This window comes from Theropithecus gelada, chromosome 11 (genome assembly GCF_003255815.1).
Source record: "Theropithecus gelada isolate Dixy chromosome 11, Tgel_1.0, whole genome shotgun sequence".
Taxonomy (NCBI): domain Eukaryota; kingdom Metazoa; phylum Chordata; class Mammalia; order Primates; family Cercopithecidae; genus Theropithecus; species Theropithecus gelada.
The window spans coordinates 102,430,820-102,451,316 of record NC_037679.1 but is presented as its reverse complement, the minus strand read 5'-3'; the positions used below and the strand labels follow the sequence as shown (position 1 = coordinate 102,451,316).

At 47.6% G+C, this 20,497-nt stretch overlaps 1 protein-coding gene and 1 long non-coding RNA gene across 20 annotated transcripts in view; both read left to right on the top strand.

The window, feature by feature from the left end:
* The window catches only part of CACNA1C (calcium voltage-gated channel subunit alpha1 C), a 639,436-nt gene that overhangs the window by 209,989 nt on the left and 408,950 nt on the right, over positions 1–20,497 (top strand). The gene's annotated exons all lie outside the window — the stretch shown is intronic.
* On the top strand, positions 1,829–20,409 carry LOC112634004. The gene is made up of 3 exons (XR_003121713.1): positions 1,829–1,993; positions 19,495–19,679; positions 20,142–20,409. It is a non-coding gene; the product is annotated as an uncharacterized LOC112634004 (long non-coding RNA).

Genomic DNA, 20,497 nt, shown 5'->3' with positions numbered 1-20,497 from the left:
TTGCACGTCAAATGAAGAATGGGTATTTAAAAAACAGGTTTTTTGTGTGTGTTTTTTCCCCCTGTTGTTATCTAAGAAGCAGGTTTTTAGGTTCTTTGATTCTCTCCCAGAATAACAACCATATGGGGCCTCCACTTACACCGAGCAGCCTGTGCCTTGTGCCAGGGACCGGTTTGTTTCCATTGTCAGCAAACCTTGACTGGCTCCAAACATTTTCAATCAGGTGGTTTCTGAAAGAGGGAGAGACTGAGGGGAAAGTGATGATGTGGTCCCTCTGAAGAGGGTTTAGCTTTCAGAGGTATGGCAGGGGTGGGGCGGACAGCCAGAGGGATGTGACTTTGAGAAGCCAACTCACCGGCAGGACCCAGCGAGATCCAGGCTCGGCGGCTGGAACAAAGAACATTTTGAACCACACGGGGCTCTGGCATGTTTGTTGATCGACTTATCCAAGGACTGGGCCTGCTGCTTTTGTTCCAGAAGATTTCATGGATTAACTCCCTGGGCTTTGGAAAATTGTTTCTTTTTTAAGAAAGGGAAGTTTTGAAAAGCAAATGCTCCTGGGCAGTCTGGGGGTGTGGGGAGTGTTGGCTGGAGTGGGAGGTCACATTCGCCCCACGGTGGGATGGCCAAGGGCTCCCAGCGAGGGAACAGTTGGACCTGTGATGTCCTGGGGGGAGGGTGCCTCTGAGGGCCCCTAATGGACAGAGGAGTGTGGACACCTGAGCCTGGGAGCATCGTGGGCATTTAGACCAAACCACGGGAAGGACTCCCCAATGCTGAAGGTTGCTAGGCACTGGGGGAGGTTCCCAGGGAGACTGTGGCTAGAAACACCATCTGCCAAAGATGATTTAGTACCGGAAGAGACAAGGGATAGAACGAGATGGTCCTTTCTGTCCCAGTTAATCTTGGTGCTGTTCATTCGGGGCTGAGCATCCCCTCCCTGAAGTGGAAGAGAAGACAGACTTGGCCTTGGGCGGACTCTGAGCGTCTTGTAAAAGGGAGTCCTGCCTCCTTGGCTTTGTCCCCACCCCCTGACCAGGGTCGGATGTCTTGGGAGCTTGCCGGCTCTCTGCCCACTGTCCTGCCCTGTCAGCAGGTACCAGCAAGCCTGTGTGCCATGTGGGGTACAGGGAGTCACGGACATATGATTAAATACTCATGCTTTGTCAAAACACTGACAGTTAACAAAATGCCTCCGCCTCTACTCAGGGAAGGGTGAGCAATGAGGAAAATGACTTCAATATGCAAAAGACATTCCAAGGAGTCCAGGAGGGAATGCTAATTCTAGAGCCAGGAGGGAGTAATGGGAATTAGTTCTTGATTTATAGACTGACTGAAAGAAATCAGCTAGGTTAAACGTGCCTAAATTCTGCTATCTGAGTATGTGCTTAAGGAGATGGGCTCAATGAACTTTGAAAGGCTGTCTCTTCTCTAGTGATGGGAGTGACAGTGAAGTTCCTGATGAAGGAAGGTTTAGGGTGGAAGAATTCTGAGCCCCTGGGTTCTGGATTCAAAATCACACACAGCCCTCTAGACAACACAGAGGTACAGTCTTTGTGGGTAATTTGAAAAACGAGAATGGTGATTGTCTATTTAGGACAGGTTTGCGTACAGCCACTCAGGGAAGCCAGGAACCAGCTTCTAACCGTGGAAGCTTTGTGTTTTCTGTATAAACTGTCCTTGACTGTGGACAAAGAATGGGTACCCAGTGTTCAGTTGGCATCACAATAGGGAACAGAATTCTACACAGATGGTTCAACGGAACAGAGTTTTCTGAGGGGCATATTCACAGAGGGGTAAGGAGACCAGCAACGGATATCGAGGCACTCAGGGCTAAACGTAGAGGGAAGCTGTTACCACCTTAAGGCCTGAGGAGGAAGGGGAGAAAATACTGTTTGGGGGGCCTGGTGGCAGCTGGAGCAGGGAGGAGGACCATGAGGGTGAAACCATAGTCATGGAAGGATGTTGTCACTGCCAGGACCAAGGCACCAAGGTAGGGGGACATGGCAAGAAAATACTCTGCCTTCCCTGCCTCCCGTCTCCAGTTTCCTATTGACACTGCTCATTGGCGAAACCAATCTGAAGCTGGAGAACCAGGGAGCCGGGCACCTCGAGCAGTCCCCAGGCGTCAGGCTTCCAGGGCACGGGTCAGGGAACAGAGGGTGGAAGGGGTCTAGGGGAGCCAGCAGGGAGCCAGAGCTCATTTGTAATATTTGCCTTGTTTAGCCAACTCGAGAAGGCTAGTCCTGAGAAGGCGAGCTTCAAAAGCTCTTACCGACTCTCAAATTATTCCGTCGTCAAGACTAGTGTGTTTACCTTGCAAACTACCTTGAGCCAGCTGTAATGAAATTCTGAAATGTCTCCCATATATCTTCCTTCTCTGTGAAATGTCAGCTTTTTGAGGGCAGGGCCTGATTCTTTTATGAACAGTTGTCTTGATCACTTCAACGCCTCCGCACGTGGAGTGCCTTACACTTTCCAGAGTGCCGTACTCAGTGACCCCTCAAGTCAATGTCTTGAGGCTTTTGAATCGGTCAAGGTGATCATCTTGCTGAGTGGCCTGAGTTCTCCAGCGAGAGAAAATGAGTAGTCTCCTTGAGTGAGGGCCACAGCACACCAGACGTGGTGGTGGACCCCTTTATGGTGAGAGCCCACAGCCATGCCACCAGCCAGACAGGAACCCAGGAGGCCAGGATGGAGGAAGCAGGCATGGAAAGTCATTGGATTCCCTTTCCGGTTTAAGCTTGGCCATGCAGTGTCTTAAGTAGGGCTCGTGGTCCTAAATGTCACCTCCATCCTGATGCCACAGTGTCGGTGTTGCCACTATTCCATTTCTACTTTTGGGTGAAGACTTACTCCCCCTGAGGGGAGAGCACACGAAATCATTAGCAAGTGCTGGCACAGATGGCTATTCCCCGCCCTGGCCAGGCTGGAGGGGCTGGGTGGTGGTGGGGGGTGTGGGTGAAGTGAGTGTGAAAGGAAAGGTGAAGGGTGTCTAGATACTCCCTTTGCCGAGGGCTGGTGGCCTGTGGCTTGCTCTCTAGGACAACATGGATCTGTTTGGGGTAATGGCAGGCACTGTTCTTTCTCATCCAGCTGTCTCCTCCTCTTCTGAGTCCCACAGGGTCCTGGGGCCAATAGGCTCTGTCACCTCCAGCCTGTATTGGGTAGCCACCTGTCACTGCTCAGGCCGGGTTGGAAGGGCCTGTGAGGGGTGGGGTGTGGGATCCAGTTCATGGCTTCCAGGGCCAATTTGGGTGAAATGCAGATGCTCTTCCACTCCTGTGTTTCTACTTCCCAGTTTCATTCTAAATGGAAAATATTTCTGTAGGTTTAAGTCCAAAGTGCAGTCCCAGAGCGGGTATTTTCCCTTTTGACATAAAACAAAGTGGAGGCTGCCCTGAGCCTTGGGAAAAATACTCAGAGAGAATCTTCCCCATGAGGCAGTGTAGCTTGATGAGTTAGGTATTCTGAGTACCTGCAAAGCCTGTTCGTTCTTTCCATTCCAGCCCGACTGCCTGAGTTCAAGTCCTGGTGTTGCCACTTACTAGCTGGGTATAAGTTATTTAACATTTTAGTTCCTCGATACCCTAATCTATAAGCTGGGGATGAAAATAGTGTCTATGGTAGGGAATCGGTATGAAGATTAAACAATTTAAATTGTGTCAAGGCCAGGCATGGTGGCTCACTCCTATAAAGCCAGCACTTAGGGAGGCCGAGGCAGGAGGATTGCTTGAGCCCAGGAGTTTAACACCAGTCTGGGAAACATAGTGAACTCCATCTCTACAAAAAAAAAAAAAAAAAAAAAAAACCTAGCAGAGCATGGTGGTGCATGCCTGTAATCCCAGCTACTTGGGAGGCTAAGGCAGGAGGATTTTCTGGGCCCAGGAGTTTGAGGCTGCAGTGAGCTGTGATCACATCACTGCACTCCAGCCTGGGTGAGAGAGTGAGACTGTGTCTAAAAACATTTTGTTAAAGTGTGTCAAGTGCAGAAAACAGTGCTTAATGCATGCCATGTGCCATGCAAATGTTTGCTCTTGTTTATTTCAAGAAGCATATACTCTTCTGGGCAGAGCATCCTCCTGGGACTCTGGAGAGCTAGAACATCTGCAAGGCCACCAACGGAACCAGTATCTCCCAGTGTCCCCCAAGCATCTCTTCCATCGAGCTATTGCCTTGCTCACAAACCCTCAGTGAGTTGCTTGTCTGGAGATACAGGCCAAATCAAGCCTGTCTACAATCTGCTGTCTGGCTGTGTCCATTCCTGGCCACAAATCCTCTGCTTCACCAGGAAAACCTGTTTATGGGCCCCATTCTCCTACTTGTTTTCACCTCTGCCTTACCCTGCCTGAAATGCTCTCCTTCCTCACGTTTCCCTCCAAAGCCTATCCATTCTTCGATGCCAGCTCCAGTTCTGCCCTGAAGGCTTGCCCATGCCTGTGGATCACCGTCCTCTGCCTCCTGCCTCCTCCTGCTTCCCCGGCTGGTGTCTGTCTGGTATCATCAGTCATCTCCTCCCAAGCAGCCTATTACTTTCTCTACTGACAGTGCCTTGAGCCGGAAGCCAGACAGCAGATATTCCAAAACTGAAAACCTACAGATTTGCCTGTGTATTTGCCGTATTTCTTAAGAACACAAGAGAGACTGAACTTCCTAGAAGTTATTCCTAGGGCCAGCATCATGGGAGTTTGCAGGTTGGCTGTGTAGAGCAGTCACTCCAAGTCAGTTGATTTGCTTTCTTGTTCCTCTCACCACATCAGTATCATAACGTGGAGCTCCCTCTGTGTTGTGCTGTGAGGTGACAGTAAAAGGGCTGTCGCCACTGCCTGGGACTTGATCTTTCCCTGAAACAGGGACAATTTCTATGACTAGTGCTACATTACATTTATCCGTTCTATTGGACACACGTTCATAGGCCCAGGATCAGAATAAAGTAAGTCCACAGCTAGAAGAAATCAGTTTATAGGCAAACAAGACTCTGATGTTGGCCCTTAAAAAGAAACTGCTTGTATTACATATTACGGTTTAATTCTGTCCCCATTAGGTGGTCCCAGTGATATCTTTGCTTCCTGACCACAGTCTAGTTTTTAAAGGTTATTTGCACAGGTGACTTTTTTTATCCTTTCCAATCTAAATACAGTTGTCCCTTGGTATCCACAGGTGATTGGTTCCAGGACTCCCCAACCCCTTGGATACCAAAATCCTTGGGTGCTCAAGGCCCTTACATAAAATGCATAGTGTTTTCATATAACCTTTGCACATCCTCTTGTGTACCTTAAATCATCTCCAGGTTACTTATACTACCTAATACGGTGTAAGTGCTATAAAAATAGTTCTTATGATGTATTGTTTTCATTGACTTGTATGATTTTATTGTCATATTATTTTTATTAAATTTTTTTTTTTCAAATATTTTCTATCTGTGGTTGGTTGAATCACCAAGAGTGCAAAGGGCCAACTGTATCAACAGCTCCGAGTGGAGAGCCCAGGGCCCAGGCACGGATCATCAGGGGAAGAATAAGGCTGGTGGAGAAGAAACAGGACCCCCAGAGCTGGTTCTTTCTGTGGACTGGGAGCTCCTCCAGGATGCTGGGTTAGGACCAGCAGGGCGGCCAGCACCATGGAGACATGCTGCTGCTTTTGGAGATGGGGAGAGGGATATGACCTTTTCTGGGAATCAAATCAGAGTGAAACCAGAAAAAGAAGCTAGACTTCTTGGGGTAACTTGGCAAACAAAGCTCAGACAGATGGAGGGGTGTTCAAGGAACTTTGCACGATTTCCTGTGGGCTAAGAGAAGACATTTGTAAATCTGAAAGGGCAACATAGGGAGAGCTCCTGCAGGGAAGGGAGAGGGTCACCCCCGCTCTCCCTGACCCCGGGCTTGGTTAGGGGACAGAGAATGGGACGGGGTCAAGGAGGCTGTCTGTTTCCCTCAGTGCAAATGCCTGGACAGCACGTGTGAGCAGGCTGTGTGCCTGACCGACGAGCCCCTGATGGGCGACTGTTGACTGACGGTCCATGCAAGGGGTATGGGCTGTGCTTGGCAGTCCCCAGCAGGCAGGGCTTGTTCACCCGCGTCCTGTCCAGGAGCTATCCTGGCCTTAGTGTTGAAAGACGGCCCTGAGTTGAAGGAGTGGCGGAAGGTCCCACTTGGGTGCTTGATGATGATCTAGAGCCTTGTGCCCTTCTCTTCATGGCCTCCTCCTTTATGGCAGCAAGCCATCATCCTATGGGGCCCGTTTCTGAGCTGGACGCCCAGCAGTTACCTCAGAAAGTGTTGTGGGGCCCAGGTGTCCTCTCAGAGGATATGCGCACGCCTGAGTCGTTCTCACTGCGTGTGTTCATTTCACTCACTGCATGCTTCGTTCGTTCAGCTCCAAGTACCTGCTGCTGTTTCTGAGCTAGGAGGGCTTCCTTCAGGTAATAGGGGAAGCATGATCTGGAAAAGGGAACGTTTCTTTTTGCCCCATGGAGAGACATCCTGAGACACTTCATCAACCAGGAAGGCTCCTAAGCAGCCACTGGGTTGCAGTGAAAGTGTTCAGCTGCTGGTGACTGCTGTGGTGAGACTTGTGAGAGAGAACAGTGGTGGTGAGCATAGCAGCCCCTCAGAAAGCAAACCAGGGAGTGGGTGCCTGACATGCATGATTCCTAATTCACATGGTCCCTGCATAAGCTAGGCATTCCTGTATCCTGTTTTCACATGAGGAAACTGAGGCCCCTGGAACTCACGTCTTTGGCCCAAGGCCATCTAACTAGGAGGCTGTAATTAGTGAAGCCGGGATTCATACCTAGGGCTGTCTGATTCCAAAGCTGGGCTCTTTCCACGGTATGGCCTGAGGGTGCAGTCTAGAGCAGGAACTGATGGGGTTTGAAAGAACATGAGATGGTGGAGTGCCAGGCTGGCTGGTGTGGGGCCCCGGCTGGGATGAGACAGTGTCTTCAAGTGTCAGGGATGGACACATGTCCCTGTCAGTAGATGTTGGTCCCTGGCAGCCAGGCATGGTGGCAGCACTCCCAGCCTGGCCTGCCCTGCACAAGCCTTCAGGCACACGGGCTTCTTGACAGAGTGACAGCTGGGGTTCCATGCCCGCACCAGTGGCAGGAGAGATGCAGGTGAAACACGGGGGAAAGGACTGTAATTACCTCTTAACAGGTTCCACACTTCTCTGCTGTCAGAATGGTTTTGTTTTCTGATTTATTTTGATCTGCTGGAAAATTAGTTGCGGCAGTGTGTTTGGTGTGTTATCATTGTCCTGCTAGCTAGCAGTCATCATCAGCAATGTTAGCCCGGCAAACGTGATCTTTCTTTCCTTTGCCCAATTCATGTCAGGCTCTGTGTGGCAACGGCGAGGGAGAGGCATGACTGTGTGTCTCTGCCTGTCTGTGGACCCCGACTCCTCACCACCACCCGACAGGGGACAGTCCTGCTGGCTGTGTCTTCCCGGAAGGCTCATGCCCCCACAGATTGTCTGGCGAGCCTGCCAGCTGTACTGCATCGCTCTGTGCATGTGACCTAGCTCTCTCCCAGCCCCCTGCTCCATCCCACATGCAGCCTCTGTCCACTGTCCCCCAGCTCGCAACCCCCACGCAGCCCCACCTTTGACCCACCACCTCCATCTGCACCTGCTTATGGAGGTTGTGTCATGGAGGAGAGGCAGCCTGACCACTCTCAGCCCACAACACGACTGGATCTTTCCCCTCTCTCTGTGGGAAGACAGCCGGTCTCAGACTGGATTTGACCTTTTCTCTTGTGGTCGGGCCAGGATGAGCAGGAAACCATTGTTAAGGCTCAGAAGCCTAGGTGGGAGAAGAGAGCCAGCACTGTAGAGTGGGGAGGGCTCAGTGCTTCCACGGGTGGATGTTCGGCAGCAGGCCCCCTCTGGTCTCTAGTGAAGGTTGCCTGCAACAAGCACTCAAAAAACGTGAGTTTTAGAGCCAGACGGAAAGTCACTGAGCCCAGTTACAGTCATCCCTTGGTATCTGTGGGGAGACTGATTCCTGGACCCCTCTCAGATACAAAACCCAAGGATGCCAATGTCCTTATATGTATGTAGGTTATATGCACATACTACACCATCTTATGTATTTTACATATGGTATGTTTTATTTTTTAATTTGTATTATTTTTTAATGAATTTTTTTCCTGATATTTTTGACCCAAAGCTGGTCGAATCTGTGGGTACAGAGGGCCAACTGTATTTCATTAGTCGGAGTAGAAAACTGAGACTTAACACAGAGGCAAGGATGTGCTTAAGAACTACTTTGGTTGGCACCAGGCCTGGGATATGAACCTGAATCTCTGTGGCAGTCTGTCCAAAAGTGGGCTGAGCTGGTTTCAGGATTGGAGCAGACAGCTGCCCCGGTGCTGGAATTTGAGGGATCTGCCATTTCCTCCCTAGAATTTCTACCTTTAGCATTACCTTTGGAGTAAGTCAGGGATCACCAAACATCTCATTACCAAAGAACTCTTTCTTCCCCTATGACCCAGCACAGAACAGAAAAGAGCAGAGATGCTTTGGTTCAAGTGCATGGGAAAGAGCGGATGACTCAGAGCTGGCCTGTTCAGCTTCTCCTGATTCTCCAACGAGGTCCCTTATGCATCTTGCCAGCACCTTTAGAGCCCCGTGGAGTATAGTGAGAAATGTTTATGGCCTCTGTTACCAGGGCAGATGAATCGGTGCAGATGTTAACAGCTTCTACACCTTAATTAGCAAGGGTGTGTTTAGCAGAATAATTGAGAGCAGAGACTAGGTTGATAAAAGAATAGGGGTCCCAACAGGATAGTTTTTGATTAAGGAAGTATTTGGAGCGCTATGGAAATGCTTGGAACATAGGAAGGGCAAGTTCAGCTGGGGTGCCTTGGGATGACGGAGGTTGGGGTAGCGGGGTAGGGTGAGAATCGGGGCAGCCTGGAAGCTGGGGCCTGAATCACTGGGGCAGGGACCAGAGAGACCAGAGAAGGTCTCAGACATAAACTCTAGCTACTCCATAAAACTGACTACAGCATGAAAATCCCAGCGCCTCTGCCACAGCCCTGCACGTCACAGGGGTTGCAAAGTCACAAAAAAGATTATGGCATCGAGCTTTCCTAACAGGAACTATGTCCTCAACTAATATTAATAGCTGACATTTGCATAGCAGTTTACGGTTAATATAACACTCTCATATGTTAGGTGCTTCTCTTAATACCCCTTGAGGTAGCTATTATTATTGTTATTATTATTATCCCTGTTTTAAAGGTGTGGAAGCACAGGGTCAGGACCCAGCGAGCCATTACTTGGAAACACTCTCATTAACAATTACTTCTTATAGTCGTTTCTAGCAACTCATGTCCTGGAAATGTCTGGTTTAATTCATCTCTCTCTCTTTCTAGTAGACAGACAGACACACATACACTCTGAGGACTGATAGGGAAGAGGACTTCACTTCTTGCTTCTCCATAGTCATTTCCCAATTGTTGCTCTCTAACAAAAAACCCCCTTCAAAAGCCTCAGCCCTGCTCAGAAATCTAAGGAGGGTTCAGGCAGCAACAGTAGGGTCCACCCCACCCTGAAGGGCTGCTGCAAAGATCTCCAAGAGGAGGCCCCCAATACCATTCCTTCTGAAGGCCCCAGTTCAATGTGGCTTGAGTCCTTCACCTCTGAGTCTCAGCCAGGCAACACCCCAAGGAGCTGAGGAAGCCTCCTCTCTCCTGCCTCCTCTCCCTCACAAGAGATGGCTCCTGTCCTCCCCATCTCCCTCCCACCCTAACCGCTCACCAAAAATGGACTTGTTTTCTCTGGTGCTGCTTTAATGCATCTTAACACTTCATTACTGGACTTGATCCTGTTATACTTGCATAAAGCAAGCAGACTAGAGGGCCCTGAGCATGCGGCATTAGATGGAGAAACTGCCTGTAGTCTCATCACGCCGAGATGCCTTGCACAGCGCACCACTCTTAGCACAGACTGAGGCTGGCCGGGCCACCCATGCCAGGTGCTGACAGGCCTCAAGCCTGCAGTGAGGGCCAACCTCAGTCCTCATGGTCTGTACTGGGGACAGAAGTCATCGGATTTTAAATTCCATAGGAATAGACCAATGGGTGGAGTCACCAAACATCCAGATGTTTTCTCCCAGCTTTCCTATCTGCCATTTATTTTTAAAGATGCGTTTATGGACGAGGTATAATTTTCATACAGAAGGTAAGATTCACCCATTCAGTCTACTGTTCTATGAATTTTTATAAACAGCTTATCTGAGGTGTAATTGGCATATAACAAACTGCACATAGTTCAAGTGTATACTTTGGAAAGTTTCAACATTGACCATCAGTGCAATCAGGAGGGTGAGCATATTTATCACCCCCCCAAGTTTCCTTTTGCCCCTTTGTAATCCCAGTAGCTCAGCCCTCCCCACCCCGGCTATTTCTTTTCTGTCATCATAGATTAGTTTATATTTTTTGTTGTTTTATATCAGTGAAATCATACAGCATGGACTCTCTTGACTGCCTTCTTTCATCCAGCATAATTATTTTGAGGTTATGCATGTCTCTGGATGTACTTATTCCTTTTTATTGCTTAGTTGTGTTCCATTGTCTGGATATAGCACAGTTTATTTATCCATTCACCTGTTGAGTTATTTCCAATTTTGAGCTATTTAAATAAAGCAGCTATGAACATTTGTATATAAGGCTTTGTATGGATGTATGCTTTCCTTTTCTCTTGGGTAAATACCTGGGAGTGGAATGGTTACATCATGTGGTAGTGTATATTTAGCATTTTAAGAAGTTGCCAAAGTCTTTTCCAAAGTGGTTGTGCCATTTTGTGCTGCCATCAGCAGTGTATGAGAGTTTTGGTCCTTCTACATCCTCACCAACACCTGGTGTGGTCAGTATTTTTAATTTTAATTTTAGTCATTATAATGTGTATGCAGTGGTATCTCATTGTGTTTTCAATTTCCATTTCCCTGAAGACTAACAATATTGAACATCTTTCCTGTGGTTATTGGCCATTCATATATCTTTTTTTGGTGAATTATCTGTTCATATATTTTGCACACATGATACTTGGGTCATTTTCATATTATTGCATTATGAGGTTTCTTTATTCTGGCTGGCTATACTTTTTTTTTTTTAAATCAGATATGTGCTTTGCAAATGTTTTATCTCAGTCTGTGTCATCTTTTCTCTCTCATCTTTGTAGGAAGTCATTTTCCATATATGTGGCGGTCTATTTCTAGACCATCTGTTCAGTTCCATTGATCCATTTGTCTATTTTTACACCAATACCACACTGCTTTGATTACTATAGCTTTATAATAATAAGTCTTGAAATCAGATCGTGCTAGTTACCCCTTCGGGTTTGTTCTTTTTCATGGTGGTTTGGTTATTCTAGACCTTCTGCATTTCCGTATGAATTTTAAAATCAGTTGGCCTATTTCTCCAAAGAAAAGTGTTTGCTTCATGTGTTTATTTTGAAGCTCTGTTAATAGGTGCCTGACCATGTAAGATTGTTATGTGCCCTTGAAGACCTGACCCCTTTGTTGTTTTGAAAAGCCCTTTTTAATCCCCAGTGATAACCTTTGCACTGAAATTTACTTTGCCTGATATTAATACAGACACTCCAGTGTCCTTTTGATTGTGTTAGTATCGCATAGTTGGCCCTTTGTATTCTCGGGTTCTGCACGTGCAGATTGGAAACACTGGAAAATAAAAAAATAACAAAAATAATGCAAATAAAAAATACAGTATCACAATTATTTACATAGCATTTACATTGTATTGGTTTTTTTTTTTTTTTTTTTTGAGACGGAGTCTCACTCTGTTGCCCAGGCTGGAGTGCAGTGGCGCGATCTCGGCTCACTGCAAGCTCTGCCTCCCGGGTTCACGCCATTCTCCTGCCTCAGCCTCCCATACATTGTATTGGTTTTTATAAGTAGTCTAGAGATGGTTTAAAGTATGTGGAGGGATGTGCATAGGTGATATGTAAATATCATACCATTTTATAGAAGGGATGTGTGCATCTGAGGATTTGGGTATCTGTGGGGCAGGAGGAGGTGTGTCCTAGAATCAGTCCCCTTCAGTTACTGAGGGACAGCTGCATATCTTTTTCCATTCCTTTACTTTTAACCTATTTGTGTCTTTATATTTAAAGTGGATTTCTCGTAAGCAGCAGATAGTTGGGTCCTGCTCTTTTATTCAGCCTGATTTAATTGGCATATTCAACCAATTTGCTATTGATAACTGGCTATGCTTATGTTTAACCTCTTGCTGTTGTTTTCTATTAGTCCCATGTAGCCTTTGTTCCCTTTTCTCTCTTTTTCTGCCTCCTTTTGGATTAACTGAATATTTTTAAGGATTCAGTTTCATCTCTTCTGTTGACTTATTAGCTAAAAATCCATTGTTTTGTTATTTTAACAGTTGCTGTAGGGCTCATAGCATACATTCTTAATCATCACAGTTTGTCTTCAGTTTACTAAACCGCTTCACATATAGTACAGGAACTTCAAAATAGCACACTTAGATCGCTCCCTTCCTGGCCTTTATGCCATTGCGGCCATACATGCTAATTGTGCATTTGTTCTAAACCTCACAATACACTGTTACTATTTTTGTTTAGGCAGTTAGTGATCTTGTAAATGAAAATCATATACACTTCACCATGTAAGTACCATTTCTGGTGCCCTTCATTCCTCTATGTAGACCCACACTTCCATCTCATATTCTTTTCCTTTTGCCTGAAGGACTTCCTTTAACATGTCTTGTAGTGCAAGTCTGCTAGGATTAAAATCTTCCAGCTTTTCTGTGTCTGAAGAGAAGTCTTCATTTTTCAGTTTTATTTTTGAAGGATATTTTTACTTAGTATGGAATTCTCAGGTGATAGTTTTTTCTTTCATGACGGTAAAGCTATGATTCCACCGTCTTCTTGCTTGTGTTGTTTCTAATAAGAAACCTGCTGTCACTCTTGTCTGTTCCACTGTACCTAAATGTGTCTTTATGCCCTGGCTACTTCTAGCATTTTCTTTTGATCACTGCTTTGAGGAATTTGATTATGATGTGCCTTGGTATAATGCTTTTTTTTTTTTCCATGTTTCTGGTGTTTGGCATTCCTTGAGCTTCTGGAACCTGTGGATTTATATTTTTAAAATTAAAATTGGTAAATTTCTGGCGATTATTTATAAAAAACGTTTTTGGTTTTCCCCCCATTCCTGTGAGAATTCTAATTACACATGTATTAGGCTGCTTGACATTGTCAAACAGATCACCGGCACTTTCATTTTATTTAATTCTTTCTTTTTCTCTGTCTTTCATTTTGGATAGTTCCTATACTATGTGTTTATGAATCTTCTCTTTTTTTGCCATACATAATTTGCCTGCCTTCTTCCCTCCCTCATTCCTTCTCTTCCTTCCTTTAGAAGAACCTAGAGGGATTTATCTAATTTTATAATGATTATTATTTCAAAACCAATCCAGAGCTTCCATTCCCAAACCAGACTACCAGTTGGAAATTCTGGAGGCGGGGAATACAAGGGGTGACATTCCTGGAATTTGGGGGACTTTGCAGGACTTGACACTTTAGAGGTTGGATTAGGATACATCCAATTTCTCCTGCTTCCTCCCCCTTCTTCTTTCCTATCCACAAAGTAAGGAGAGTCCTGTGAGCCCAAAGGCACCAGACACAGCCCCAGCACACTCTTGGCAGGCAGGGCTGAGTGCCTGCATTTCCCTCTCAGTAGGGAAGCCTTAGGGAGCCTCTCACAGGAGTGAGACAGGAACAGCAGCTTTATGGAAACTGAGTTCCAAATAAACACCGGGAAGAAAACTCAGGCTCCCCTGTAGGCCTGGAAAGCTTTGTCTGAGACGATGACCTTAGGAGGAGGTCACCAAAACCACTTCTTCCCTCACAGCTCATGGGATCAGAGCCAGCTGTGCCTGCTGAATGAGTGGTCAGGTACAGCGCACCTACCTCCTGCCAGAGAAAAGGAGACCTGCAGTCTGGCTGTGGCAGGTCTCAGCGGAATCTTTAGCTTTCTTCAGGCTTGATCAGCTGCCTCAAGACCTGTGCTCATGTAAAGAACAAAGAGTACATGTAGGTTAGGAATGTTCTCCACTTCGAGTAACAGGATACTTAAGGACTTTGAATTGGTTCAGCAGCTCAAGATGCCACTGAGAACCAAGGCTCTTTCTCTCTTTCCACTTCCTTATACCGAGCCTGTTGGCTTTTCATATTCAAGCTGATTTCCTTATGGTTGCAAGATGGTCATCAGTGGGGCTCCAGGCATCATGCCCCCATTCAAGGCAGGTGGAACCAGGAAGGAGTGGAGCCAGTAACACTCTGGCCCTTTTTTTTTTTTTTTTTTACATAAAACAGGGTCTTTCCCAGAAGTCCCTAGCATAGTACTTCTTGAATTTAATCTACACAAGGATCCCCTGGGGATCTCATTAAAATACAGGTTTGGATGTAGTAGATCTTAGGTAGAGCCTGAAATTCCGCGTTTTGATCAAGCTGCCAGAGTATGTCAGTGTGGCTGGAAACTGCATTTTGAGTAGCAAGGTGCAAGGCTACTTCTCCTTACTCTTCGTGACACAGTCCAGTTAACTGGTTCCAACTGGCTGCAAGGGAGGTTGACAAATTGTCTTACCTTTTTCAGGGGAGAGTTTGGGTAGCAAACCAGTATCAGCCACAGAATTGTACTGAAAAGGCAGGGTAGGACGCATCTGAAGTCACAGGGTCAGGCTGGGACAAGTTAGAGCCTTCACCTCCATGAGGGACGGCCATGGACCCCTTACTGTGTGTCCACACTCAACCTGCAGGGACAGGGCATTATTGCCATGGGCCAGTCTGTCCTGTATACTCACTGGAGTAGGGATTCCACTTTCAGAATTTTATCACCTCAGCACCCAGCACAGTGCCTGGTAGACAGCACGTACCCAATACGTGTCTATTACACCGAAATGTTTATTGGCACGTGGTCTGAAGACGGTGCCAGGGAATCTTGTGAAAATGCAATTCTGATTCAGGAGATCCAGGATGGGGATCCAAGATGATGCATTTGGAACAAGCTCCCAGAGGATGCTGCCGTCTGTCCGAATCCTGGGCCTCACTTTCAATAGAAAGGGCCTAGGACATGCAGAGTTAGCAGCAGCTACTTGTTCTTCATTCATGCAGACCTGAAGCTGTTTGCAAGGGTGTTAGCAGATATTAGATATGGCCGGTGGGGAGGAGTAAGGAGGGCCTTGGCTATGCCTTTTTCCAAGATCCAGGAGCTGGATGCCCAGAGATCTCATCCCTGGCTTCCTTGTCCACTGAAAACAAAAATCAACAGTATACCCGGGTGAGGAGAGAGACCAGCCAAGCACATCTTTCAACAGCTCTTAACTTGCTTGGCCCCAGCCATGAAACAGGAACCCGCCATCCCCCTAGCTCAGCCCTGGCCCTCAGGAAGTGCCGGGGACTCTGCCGGGCTGTGTGAGTGAGGGGCCGATGACTTTCAGATGTTGGGGCTTCAGCGGGGGAGTGGGGTAAGCCGGGGAGAGGGAGCATTTTTTTGTGAATATTTTACCCACGGGAAAAGCTGAATTCTCTAGAGCAGAGCTCTGGATTTTTTTTTTTTTTTTTTAGGTAGTGGGAAGTGAGTTACTGGAATTTCTTCTGAATTCGAAGCCAAACAAAGTTTCTTGCGGTTTTAGTTACACAAGCGGCTGCTGCCAAGATGGAATGAATGAGAAGAGCCACTGAAAGGAAGAGACAGCGAGGGGCTGGGGGAGGAGGGTGCAGAACAGGGCCCGGGTGCAGTGCAGAGCAACCCTCCAGGCGGGCATGTTGCCTGCTTCTATGCTGTCAGCTCTTTAGGGAGAGAACTGACTGTTCTGTCTGCCTCCCAGGATCAGCATTAAAAAGAAGAAAGGTCTGTGAAAGTGAGGCGTACACTGGCAGACACACACACACATGTAAATGATTATCATTGCTTGGTAATTTACCATAATTCGGGCCTGTGCACTCTATGGGGTCCTGCTTTGTTCAGTTTCCTCACTGAGTGGCAGTTGGACGAGACAGTTCTGCCCCTAAGCTGCAGGCAAGCGACTCTCCGTTCAGCCTGGTTCCAATGTGAGTCTGCAGCGATGCCCGCTGCTCCAAGGGGCAGCAAAGATCATTAACTTCTAGCGGTGATCCCCAAACTTCATTTTCCTTAGAGCCTGAAGCCTCCTCCTCGTTACCTGTCCTGGTAGCCACAGAACAGACCAAGGCCATGTGTCTCCTTTCATTTCTCCAGCCTGCCCTCTGGTGGGAGCTGGGCTTCAGTGAGCGGCGCCCCGGCTAGGGCCTTTCTGCAGATTCCGGGTTGGCTTCCCGTGGTGCCTGGCATCTCTTCTGCTCCGGCCACTAAGTGCTGACAGCAGCCTGTCACTCACACTTTGCTCCCTCTGTAGAAACACTCCATGTCTCTCCATTCCATCCCTGCGTGTTACCTAGCAGGAATTTCCTCTTGCTTGGGTCAAGTGGGTGGGAAGGGCTCATGAGAGCTGGCTGAACTCAACCCTTTACACTGGGCGTTCAGTGTCATTACATTGATAGCTTGAAATGGGCAGTAGGGGGAATATTTACACCACAAAAACTGGTGTATGCTACAACCAGAGCTTTCCTTCTCTCTCCCCTAAAAGCCAGTTGTTAAAACATTTAACAACATACCACTGGCCAGAACCGCTTGTGAAGGTGAGGTAGGGCTGCAGGGAGAGCCCAGGTAGTAGAGGAAATCGTAGCCTGCCTTCCTTGCCCATAGCACGTGCCGGCCACCACTCAGGAGCTTTCGGAACTTAGGAGCTCTCTTCTGAAACTCTCCTTAAACACCTCCTCATCCCAAATGAGTTGACCTTCAATTAGAGGACTCTGCTGTGGAGCAGAGCTGGAATTACTCAAAGCAGAGTTATAGATGAGACTTATTTTCCATGTTCCTAGGCTCCCTTCCACTGTTCCCTGTTCTCCAGACTCCATGTTCTTATCCAATGGTATTTCTACTCTTTTTCTCAACCTGTTGCTAATGTGCTCATTCAAGAGAGGCTGGTGTGCACCTACCCGGGGCCTTTTTGCGGGGAGTGGAAGGGAGTGTTTTAGTAGGAATTTAAGTTATATGTGCAAGGAATAGCACATCCATGGTGGTATTCCTCCACATTCATGGAGGAAGGTTGGGTCAGTGGAGATCAGTGCCGGAAGAGCAGTTCCAGCCTGCGTGGTCTTGATGTGGGCTTGGCTGATGAGAAGCTCTCTCCAATTCTGTCATTCTGGGATTTCAGCTGTTTTCTACCGAAGATAGGGATTTTTAAAACTGCACAGCTTTTCAGGCGAGTTCCTTTAGGCCAGCCCTCATGTTACAGTCAGGGAGTTTGAGGCCCAGGGATGTTTCCCAGGGGCTGAACTCTAACTAAAAATGAAGGTCTCCTAGTCCCATTGCCTGTTTTCTTCACTCAGCTGTTTCAACGGATGTTGCCTCATGTGAATTATGGATGACTGCCGGAGTTATTAGAATGAACAGAGTTACCAAGAGCTAAATACTCGTCATTTATACCTGGCCGGTTCTGTTTTCAGTTGTCCTTTTTCTTTGCAAAGAGCTTTGAAACAAGACTGGCCTGTTTGACCTTCCATTTAGAGTTAATGTCAAAGCTTGCCGAGGCCTGGGAAACAGGTTTCATTGTTGGCCTTAAAAGGGAGTAGGAAACAAGAACTTTGATTATCCTAGGCTCTGGCCTATTCTTTAATAAGGAATTTGAGAAGATGCCTTAGTGGCTAGTATTCCTAGCACATAATACTTGAAAGTGGAGCAAGCAGACAAAAATGTGCCTTAGGCAGGAAGCCAGATGGGAAGGGCCAGTGTCCACAGGATCTGCACAGTAAGGACCCTGTGGGAAGATGTCATAGGTAACCAACCGGGCCTGATGGCCCAGCACCCAGCTGCTTTGCAGTGGTTCTGGCTTCGGGGCTTCTCTGGGTGGCTGAAGAACAGGTCTGTGAGGTTCATTCAGCAGCTCCTGTTGGGATCAGGTGTGAATTGTGTGCGGGGCCCAGGGCTGGGGCTGTGGAGTCAGGAGGTACAGTTCCTCCCTCCAGAGCACTCTGGCCACAGAGTCACGAGGTTAGGCTGGAAGGAGACAAACAAGAAACAATGACAGGACCTGGACTCAGGCTGTCATGAGCAGCCCTCCTCTGGACAGCGGGAAATGGGAGTTGGGGACTCGTGTTTATGACTTTGTTATGTTTTTTCTCACTGAGCGATGCTCATAACAGGAGAAAGGATTTCTTCCCTGTCCCAAAAGAATGTGCCTCAGGACTGAAATTGGTAGTGGCCTTGCCTTACTCATGCGCCCCAAGCATGTTGGAACCCCAGAGGATTTTTAAGCAGATTTTTATTCTTGTTTTCTGGAGACAAAATCTAAAGTGAGGGCTGTGTGTTGTGGGCGGGAGTGGGGGTGGGGGGTCATGCAAGAAATTTGGAAGCTGTGTGCTTTGCCTGGCTGACTGTCCCAATTACCCCGGCACAGTGGGGACCTCCGGGCCCAGATGTGGGAGGTCCCACAGGGGCCTGCTCCCAGTTGACAGAGGGCTCTTTACCATTAGGACCTCTTCTGGGTTTCTCAAATTATGGCTTTTCCTCCTTCATGGTCTCCTGGTACTTTTAACCCCTTCTCTCCATTTTTCCCAAGGAATGTTCTAGAGGAAGGGTTTCTGGGAATGGGTCCCCTCCTCACCTGACCTTCGCAAGGGGAGGGATCGGGCAAGTATTGAGTCGTTCCTGCTCATCTGGATTGTGATCGTGACCTCATGGAGTGTCGCTGGATAAGCGATCGTGTCCCTTGAGGCAGGGCTGCACATGGTGCAGTTCCAGAGAAATGAGGGAATGAGAATGAATGTGGCTGCTCGTTTGTTCAGTGGCTATTTAGGAAGGTTGGGTCAGTGGAGATCAGTGCCCGAAGAGCAGTTTCAGCCTGCGTGGTCTTGATGTGGGCTTGGCTGATGAGAAGCTCTCGCCAATTCTGTCATTCTGGGGAAAGCAGGCCATGTCCCATTGGGAGTGCTCCTGTGAGTCTTTAAGTTAGTAATTCTCATCCCTGGCCACACAGAAGAATCATCTGGGATCATTTAACAGAAACAATGTCAGGATCCTACAGTCTATTCCAGGCCCTTCATTTTCAAACTTGAGTGGGCATGAGAATCACCTGGAGGATTTGTTAAAACACAGACTCCTGGGCTCCCACTTCCGAGTTTCAGTGGCTTCAGGATGGAGCTTGAGAATTTGCATTTCTAAAAAGCTCCCGGGTGACTCCCTGCTGCTGGCCTGGGACCACACTTTGGAAATCATGATTATGAACACAGGAATTAGAATGTCTGCAGATGTGGCCTGGGCCTCTGAATTTGTTCACATTCTCCAGGTTGATTTTAATGTATGGCTCTGGCTGAAAACGATTTCCGATCATTGATTTTTTTTTTTTTTGCATCATCCAATAACTATTCATTGGTCAGATTGTGTGTTAATCACTGAGTTCGAGTGAAGACCCTCAAGAATTCCACTGACGACTGCATCATCAAAGGGAACCGAGCCCTGCCCAGGGACACACAGTTGTTTTCCTCTTCCTCGTCCTTTGGAGAAGCACAGTTGAAGCTTCCTCCCTACACCACAGCCCCCACTCCTTGAGCATGAATGTGCTGTAAGTGTGAGAGCCGGCCGTGTACCCTGCCCGGCCTCCCTCTCCAGCCAGCATCTCTCTGAGGAGTGAGGATTTCTTGCTAAGTACATGACGATGGCCTGTTTACTTTGCTCTGGAGTTTGAGGCTCTTGCGCAGATTCTGCCTTCCCAGACAGTTCAAGAACCAACCAACCAGTTGGTCCTGGCGACCTAGAAAGCATAGTCAGTTGCCCTGGAATAGGTTGATTGCACCCCAAAAGTGCTTTTCCGCCTCTCCCCGTCACAGGTGTTTGCAGCTCCATTTTCCCTCTGAGTCGGCTTGTCCGTTACTAGGTTTGCGTTCCTTGATGGGGTCTGTTATTCCAAGGTCTTCGGCAGTGGCGCTTTCCACCCAGTTTGGCTGCGGGGCTGAGAAGGTGCCTTGCATTTTGTATTGTGTGTCCTTGGAGGGTCTGTGCCTCCCTTCTGTCTGTTTTCCCTCAGGACCACCCACCGCCCCATGCTTGTATCTACAACAGCTATGAGGAAGAATATATAGATTAATCGCCTTGCTGCAGGGTGCCAGTTACCCAGTGGCTCTGGCAGACCCAGTCAATGGATCCTTTAGTGTGGCCTTCATCAGTAGAGCTGCCACTGCTAGCACCCAAAAGGTAGCACTAATATGCATGTGTCACCTGAAAATTACAATGTAAACAGTGGGGCAACACATGTATAGGAAGGTAAATTTTGATTAAAAGTCTGTTCTCCAACTTAGCCTGCCTTTAAAGATACAGAAATGCCAAGCTGTCAGGCTGCCGGTCAGGTTAAGAGGGTTCTCTCGTGCACTGTGGACCAAGCTG